Here is a 7,996-nt window from a genome sequence, read left to right as displayed (position 1 = left end):
CCTGCTGAGCCAGCAAGTGCTGTCTCTGGCACCATCTGTGTCCTGAAAGTCTGTTCTCTTTAATTTTTCTTTATTCACTAAAGATGGAGAAAAATATTTGGAAAGAAAATCTCGTGGAGTGTCTTCTACACTGAAGAAGCTAGTTTTAGACTGTTAAGAAAAAGGAGGGGGAAAAGTGACATTTCACATAACAGTTCCTCCTCAGAAGATGTCTATCTGGATCCTCATTGTGTTGAATCACAAACAAATTCCAGGTACTTCAGTTTTAAATCACCACACCTAAAAACTCCTCCAGGAGGCATAAAGTTTTGCCTTGCAAATGCACCTCACAGGCTAAGTGAGAAATTATTTGCAATTACAAATTAGGAGTCAAAACAGTACTTTATGGTTCAGGGAAGAGTAACTGAGAACTATTTACTTCTCAGCAGAGACCATAGAGCCAGTGTGTTTCCAATGAGAAAGAGATGAGCCTGATACATATGGAGAATGGAAAAAGGTGGTGTTCCAAATCCTCCACTTGTCATGATTCTTAGCATCAATCTGAACTTTGTTTTTGATAAATAAGGAGGGGTAAGGATGGGGGGCACGGAGGCAGGACTATACCCGCTTACTATCACTGAAACGAGTGCATTAGTTTTTTTTGAGGGCTTGGTTCATTAAATAAACTTGTTATGAAGTTTGTTTTAAAAATAAAATCTGATCCTGCACATACCCTTCAAATTACTAAATTGATACAATAACCTCTAAAGGTAATTTATATGAAAGCAGAATAAAAGGAAGAAGATGCATTCCAGAAGTGATGATGCCTTTATGGAACATGGGCACTGCTCCAGAGACCTTAAACTCAGACAGTCCAGTGAGGAAAGGGGAGGAAATAAAAAATTACCTCCTGTATGAGTAGAGAACAGAGTCCTAGATAAGCCCCTACCAGTCCAGACTTCAACCTCAGCCTGAGGCAAGTCCTAAATTTTCTTAGTTTAGACAAGGGATGCTGCCTTCCCTCCACCTCCAGTATCCCCTAGCAGGGAAAGGATTCTGAGAATACCCAACCCACAGGTACAGAAACCTGCAGAACTTTGCCAAAAATCTTCTTGTGAAGTTTAAATTAATTACCAGGCAAGTTTTGTACAAACTTAACCTTGAATGCCTTGGAATACCTCAGAACTTTATCTTTTACAGCTGCAGTTCAAGAACAAACTCTTCAGGATAACAACCTTGAGGTTTTGTTTCAATGTAGTAACTCAGCAGATTATAGCTGGTGATTGTTTGCATTTCTTCTACTTTGCCCTGAATATGGTCTAAAAGGGTATTTCACCTTTTTTACTTATTGTACTATGATGGTCTGATAAGTACACAGTGAACTCTTAAATCACCCAGAGGAAACAGCAACAAGTCCAAATGCTATAGCTAGTTGCAAGAGTCAGTATTGTGTTCAGTAACTTTAACCTGAGAAGGAAGAGACTAGCTGAAACATTTTTCTTCAAAAAGGCAGCCTGAAAAGAAAATAGTTCATCTGAATTTGTGTACTTGAATTATGAAAGTCTTATTAATAAATGCTTGTAAATTCTTATTAATAAATGGCTCTTATTCTGTGGCCATTTAGACTCATTGTTTATTTCCCAAGTTATATGGTGTAACTATGGTTCAGTGTCCTCCTCAAAGTCTTCAGGATACCCAGTTTCTTCCAAGAGTTTCCTCAAATTCTTCAAGGTTTCTTTAAATTCAATGTTTTTGCTCCTCCATGCTACTAAAGGCACTAGATTTATTAAAGAGGAGCACATGCCTCTTATAAAGATAAGGTACACTAGTAAAACAAGTCCAAGGTTTTCACAGGAAATTCATTTACTCTGGCATTTCATGAATCTTAAGAGCCAGTTCCCATCTGCATAGAGAACAAAGAATCTATACCAATGATGGGGCACCTTCCTCAGCTGATGCATTGCAAAACATTCTCAATTCAGATTAAGCTTCAATTTATTCCTGGAACATTTTTTTGGTTTTGAAAATCAGGAGGTAGTTCTGTTCTCAGGAATGCTCAGGAGAGGGAACTACTACTAAACTCTGTTACGCTTCACACTGCAAATACTTTGGCTACATTCCTGGGGAATCAGCCTCCCTACCACTCTTCCAGACCTGCTTTCTCCAAGCCCACCAAGCTGCATTTAAGAACATTAAGGATTACTTCCTTATAATAAGAAGTAGGGTTTATGAGTGATGTGTTAGAAGCCAAGGATCATCTCTGTTGGGTTTGGATGTGCACAGAGACAGCTGCTGGGTCCCAATGCCAAGTGGCCCAGGACAAGTACCACTGTGACACGCTGGTATCAAACAAGAACAGCCATGAAGAACCAGACTAGAGGCCTGCAGGCTGCTAGGGGCACACATGTAGGCTTCCCACACAAAATGCTTGTTTTCATAGAGTCATAGAATGGTTTGGGTTGGAAGAACATTAGAGATCACCTAGTTCCAACCTCCCTTTCACAGGCAGGGACACATTCCACTGGACCATGTTGCTCAAAACCCCATCCCACCTGGCCTTGAACAATTCCAGGAACTGGGCATCCACACCTTCTCTGGGCAACCTATTATAGTGTCTCACCATCCTCATAGTAAAGAATTTCTTCCTAATGTCTAACCTAAATCTCCCCTCTTTCAGTTTGAAAGTGTTATCCCTCATCCTATCACATAAGACCTAGTAAAATGTCCCTCTCCAGCTTTCCTCTAGGTCCCTTTAGCTACTGAAAGGCTGCTATAATGTCTATCTACAAAGAACAAAATTAAAACAGGCTCTGTTGAAATAACTGTCTTAAGAAAATACTTTTGCAAAGAAAGACAAGGTAACCTTCCTAATAATGGCTATACTACAACAAATGCATGAGAACAATAACAGCTCTTCCATTCTTTTCACATATCCCTATGTCACTGTTGAAAGAAAGGTGTTGCAGGGCACTAAGTGTGTTTCGTATTTCAATACTGAACATACATGACAACTGACAGACTGAACTAACCCAGAGACCTCTTTCATCAGTTGTTTTTGTTTTGGTTTTAAAGATTTCACACCCGTTAGAAGTCAGTCTTGATTCAAGTAATTAACAAAAGAATGATGAGGCAAGCAGATTGGCACAGTGGGACTATAAGAAACAATTCAAGTAAAATTGCTCCAGCTGCCACACACATGCACACACACAAACCGTCCTCTCATAAAATATTATTCAAGACCACTGCTTTGACATAAACCCCTCAATGTATAAACTTTTAGTCTCCCTACCAAGCAACTAGTTGCAAGACAGACTTGTTTTAAGAAGGAAACACCCAAAACTTTTTTGAGAACATACAAAACTTACCTGCTCTAGTGCAGAAGTGACAGACCACCAACACTTACAAAGAATAACTTTAGTAAGTCTGTGGACAAACCACACTGGGCAAGCAGCCCTGATGTTATAAGGGAAGGCAGAAGTATTCTAGAAGTTATTTTAGGGCCTCATGCCTCTAAATTCTGTGCCCAAAGGGTCACATCTGTAAAAGCAATTTTACCACAACTAAGCAAGGTTAAGATTATGTTAATAGGGACAATTTTAACTCTTCCTTGAAACTTTAGAAAGATAACATTTTTTTTAAAAAGGTGTGGTAGAAAGAATATCTGAGACCAGGTGTGACCACAGAAACAGCAGCAATGGAGAAGGAGAGGGAAATAATTTAAAAATGAGGAAGCAGATGGGAAATAGGGTAGATATGTGTAACACAAAAGCAGTAGTAATTAAGTGTAAGGAGGATGAGCAGGTAAAAGCATTTTTATGTACTCTGCTCAGCAGTGCTTACATGTTTTTATTCACATTTTTCTGACTTGTATGTCTCTGCTGCTATACTGTCTTCCTATAGAAAATCCTCCAAGGAAGTTTGTAAAAAAAAAAAATAATTTAATTCTCAAATCAGTCACCCTCAACCATTTCTATTACCATTCTACCTAAAAGCTTGACCAAAAAACAGTAGTTGTTAATTTGAAATAAAATGTATTGAGTAGATAGGGTTCAACCAAGGGGAGCACAAGGTTCAGGAAGTACAGCGGAAATGCTTATATGGACAACACACAGCAGGAAGACAGACTGAAGCAATGAGAGGTAAGGTGTGCTGATATCTTACAGGAACCCTGTGGCTGACAGCCTAGGTTGGACAGTGATGTCCCCTTTTATCTCTAAAAGTAGGAAGCAGATGGGCAGTGCAAACAAGTAAGTAGCTGTAGATGGAAAGACAAAAGGCAGACCAGACATCCTCAGAAAACACCACTACCCTCCATTCCCTCAGACAAGAAGATGACTTACCACTAGTAAAATGTGAAAAGAAAAAAGAAAGTTTTAAAAACACAAGGTAGAAAAAGTAGCCCATCTACTGCAAAAATGATAACACTATTTGTGGAGTGTAAATAGCAGGTATACAAAATACTTGTGAAAGACAATATTTGTAATGGCTTTAACAATTTGCCATAAAGCCACGACTATAGAGGAGCAAAGAAAAAAAAAAACCTTAAAGAAAAGAATCAGCACTAGATTTCTGCTTTTTTTTTTTTCTTAAGGTTTTGGCCGAGTAATTTAAATATGAACTTGAATTAAGTTTATTGAACTCACACACCAGCAAGGTCCAAAACAGATGAGCTTTCAGTCAAAGAGAGTGACTGCACCAGGAAGTCAGCATTCACCAAAGAATCCATTTCAACATTTTTTATGGTTAACTCGGAGAGCAGAAATGAAGGCAGTTATCTGAATTGCTTAGAAGGCCCTATTGTTCCCTCTTCCAAAGGATTTTTCCCCAGAACAGAATGGGTGGTGTGTGCAAAGCGAGTGAAAGGTGGGGGAAGGGGAAAAGTCTTGTGGATAACGAGAGAAACAGAAACGCAGCTTAAGCACAGAGATACATTTTAAAAGTAACTTCCTACCTCCCACTGCAAGTGAGGCGGGATATTTCTGATCTGAAGCTTCCGACTCCTGCAGATAAATTAAAGAAAATATTTAAAAAAAAACAAAACACCAAAAAAACAACAACAAAAGCAACCCACAAAAAAAAACAAAAACCAGAAAGAAACCACGATTGCAAGATAGACTATACGTCGCAGTGTCCGCACTTCAGCATCTGTAGTAGAAAAGGGGGCAAAACCGAATACACAGCTCTAAAAATACCAACAAATCGCTGGGGGAGGAATGTCAGGTCAAAACCATTTCAGCTCTAAAGAACTGTTACAGAAATACTTGTTACACATTTTACAGCTGTTACATTTAATGAAGTTCCCACTTTCTCAAATTCTATTTCAGCTTTAAGGCCTTCAGTATTTAACTCTCTCCCTTATAAATGGGTGTGATAATCCCACACATTTGTACTATGTTCCCCTGCACACATTTTAAAGACTATTTTTTTTAATTCACCAATACACACTTCAGGGTTCTACATCCCTTCAAGGAAGATAATATATATTTGAATAAATACATTTGTTTTGCTGTTAAGCATTTAATTAGCCTAACAACAGACTATATTCTAACATTTATATGGCTGACATTCTCCATCTCTGATTGGAAGAAGGGAGTAAAAAAAATAAAATCAGTAAATTAATTGTATTTGCACCCCAAATTTACATCAGTTTTCGCTTATCTAGGAAAAAAACATTCACTTTGAAGTGCTACTGCAAAGCCTGGCAGTGTGCTGGCTGCCTTCACAGCCAAGTCCTTTGTCTCCTCCCTTCCCCCAAAGTAAGAGAACAAATAAATGCCAGGGATGCCACAAAACCCTTGGGATTTACAAGAATGTGTAGATTAACACAGTTTCAGCTGGGCTCAGGTAGGGCATGCTGGTCAGGTCAGTCTGGCTAGCCTGGGAAGATCTGGGGAAGGGAGAGGGGACAACTCAGAAGTGAGGCTTAGAAGGCATCAACTTCATTTCAGTTCACCAAAGCAGCTAGAATTAAATGTCTTGTATTCAGACACGCTGTTTTACTTAGCGTTTTAATTGCTCAACACTGACCTCTCACAGAAAAATGCTTCAAATATTAAGGACTTTGTATAGCAGAACAGAAGTTTCTTAAACTTACACAGTACAGTAAAGTCTTGCAACAAAACAAGCTTTAGAGATGTTCCCATCCAGCAATAAAATCGAAAGCTTTCGTTTTCCCCCTCGGATCCTTTTAAAATACACTCCTTTCCTTAGCATCACTACCACCCACCCACACAGGCCTGCAGTGAATATTTTACATCTTGAAATGTTCTTCTCCACAGGCTGTGTTCAGGGTGCAGCCAGAGCTTACAACACAAAGCCACCTTGCCCTAGCTTCTCACATGGAGGTGTCACCCCTAGCACTACAGCAACCATGAGACCAAGCCACAAGCATGCTTTCTCCAGAAAAGATCAACAGGTCTTCGCTTTGCAGCATTTATCAGTTGTTTTTACTCATTCTCAAGGAAGCAACAGCCAATTTCAGCATTTGATAATAAAAATAGGCAAGGAAGAACAAAAACCTAGACTGCACACAATCCCATTTAAGCTTTAATTTCCAACAAAGCAGAGTCAGAAGCTGATTCACTGCAAAAGGGAGGGGGGGGGGGGGGGGGTGTAATTTCCTTGACATCTGCAAAAAATTCCTTAAACTGTAACCTCATCTAGTTATATTGCTACAAAACAATTGCCCTGAAATAGTGATATACTGCTCTGAAATATCACAATCTCACACAGCAACCTGAAACTTCAAAGTTGGATCCTAGAGTATAACATAAAAGGGGATGTTCTTTCAATATTAAAAATACTGGGAAATTTTAATGCAGAGAAATCCCAAACCACAAAATTGGCAGCCAATACACTATTCAATGTGCTTCAAACTGTGCTGTGCCATTAGTTTTTCACACTTATAGATTCAAATTAAAATTAATGAGTTCTGTAGCAAGAAGTGCCACTCACAGAAGGATCCAAGCACACACCAGCCCAGCCACCACACCAACAAGAGGTCTCACCCCAGCTCCACACCAAGTTAGGCAGGCAAATGCTCATGCTGAGCACTATATGTCCACTGGTGAAAAGGAGAGGGGAAAGTCCTTTCCATATGCACTCACAAATTTCACACACACAACTACCACCTTGCATTTAATTTCAGAAGGAAAAAATACATAGCTTCTCCTTTACTGCCCAAGACCTGAAAGATGGACATACAAAACAGCAATCTCTAAGTTCACTCAATTAAAAAGGCCATAACACAAGGTTTTAGGGTTTTGTTTTTTTTTTTTATCTTCCCACACGGCTTTGAGCAACTGAAAAGTTTGATGTAAATTAAAACTTTGCCAAACAATATTTCCAGCACAAAAATAACTTCAGTATCCTGAAAGGGTGGAGAAGGAGGAAGGGAGATGAGCAAGGAAGAAATGCCACCTTAAAATTACCAGTTCCTCTACCACATTCATAAAGCAGCAAAGGAAATGACAAGCCAAGTACAAAACGGGTGCAGTCCTGCTGTGCACCTCAGTTTATGGCAATAGTGAGACACCTATTGTACAAAACTGAAAGGTCACTTCAAAAATATAACAGCAGCTGTAAGAATCATATAATCTGCAACTACACTTCCATCAGCTGCTTGGTTGTCCTGCAACTAATTTTAACTCGTCACCCAATGCACAAATTCGAAATCTGGTGTCTATTGACACAAGCGAAATTTTAATTTTCTTTTTCTTTTCTTACATCTTATTTGTATCACAATTGGCAGTATGAAGAATTAATAAAGCTTTGCATGGCCAAGAGAGGAAATGCACAGAACCAGTGTAAGATAAAAAGATCACAAGCACTTTTGAGACTTCTCCATTTCAGTTACTATCAGCTCCTAGTGAAAACCAAATCTAAATGTATTTATTGACATTACCTAAAACTACACAAAGCTTGTAATCCCTTCCCCTTACTGTTCTGCTGCCCATACAGAACGTGTAGATAGAAGCAACAGAGGTGGTTTTGTGTTCGCAGGACCAGAACAAGCACT

General features: G+C 39.1%; 1 protein-coding gene across 1 annotated transcript in view; it reads right to left on the bottom strand.

The window, feature by feature from the left end:
* Positions 1-7,996, bottom strand: part of IGF2BP3 (insulin-like growth factor 2 mRNA binding protein 3) — a 117,063-nt gene that overhangs the window by 89,117 nt on the left and 19,950 nt on the right. Inside the window, exon 2 of the mRNA XM_010007584.1 lies at positions 4,931-4,979. The gene's annotated coding sequence lies outside the window, so the exon portion shown is untranslated. The remainder of the gene's footprint in view (positions 1-4,930; positions 4,980-7,996) is intronic.

Source organism: Chaetura pelagica, unplaced genomic scaffold (genome assembly GCF_000747805.2).
Source record: "Chaetura pelagica isolate M959 unplaced genomic scaffold, ChaPel_1.0 scaffold10, whole genome shotgun sequence".
Taxonomy (NCBI): Eukaryota; Metazoa; Chordata; class Aves; order Apodiformes; family Apodidae; genus Chaetura; species Chaetura pelagica.
The sequence above is the reverse complement of the archived record's forward strand: the minus strand, read 5'-3'. Positions and strand labels throughout refer to the sequence as shown.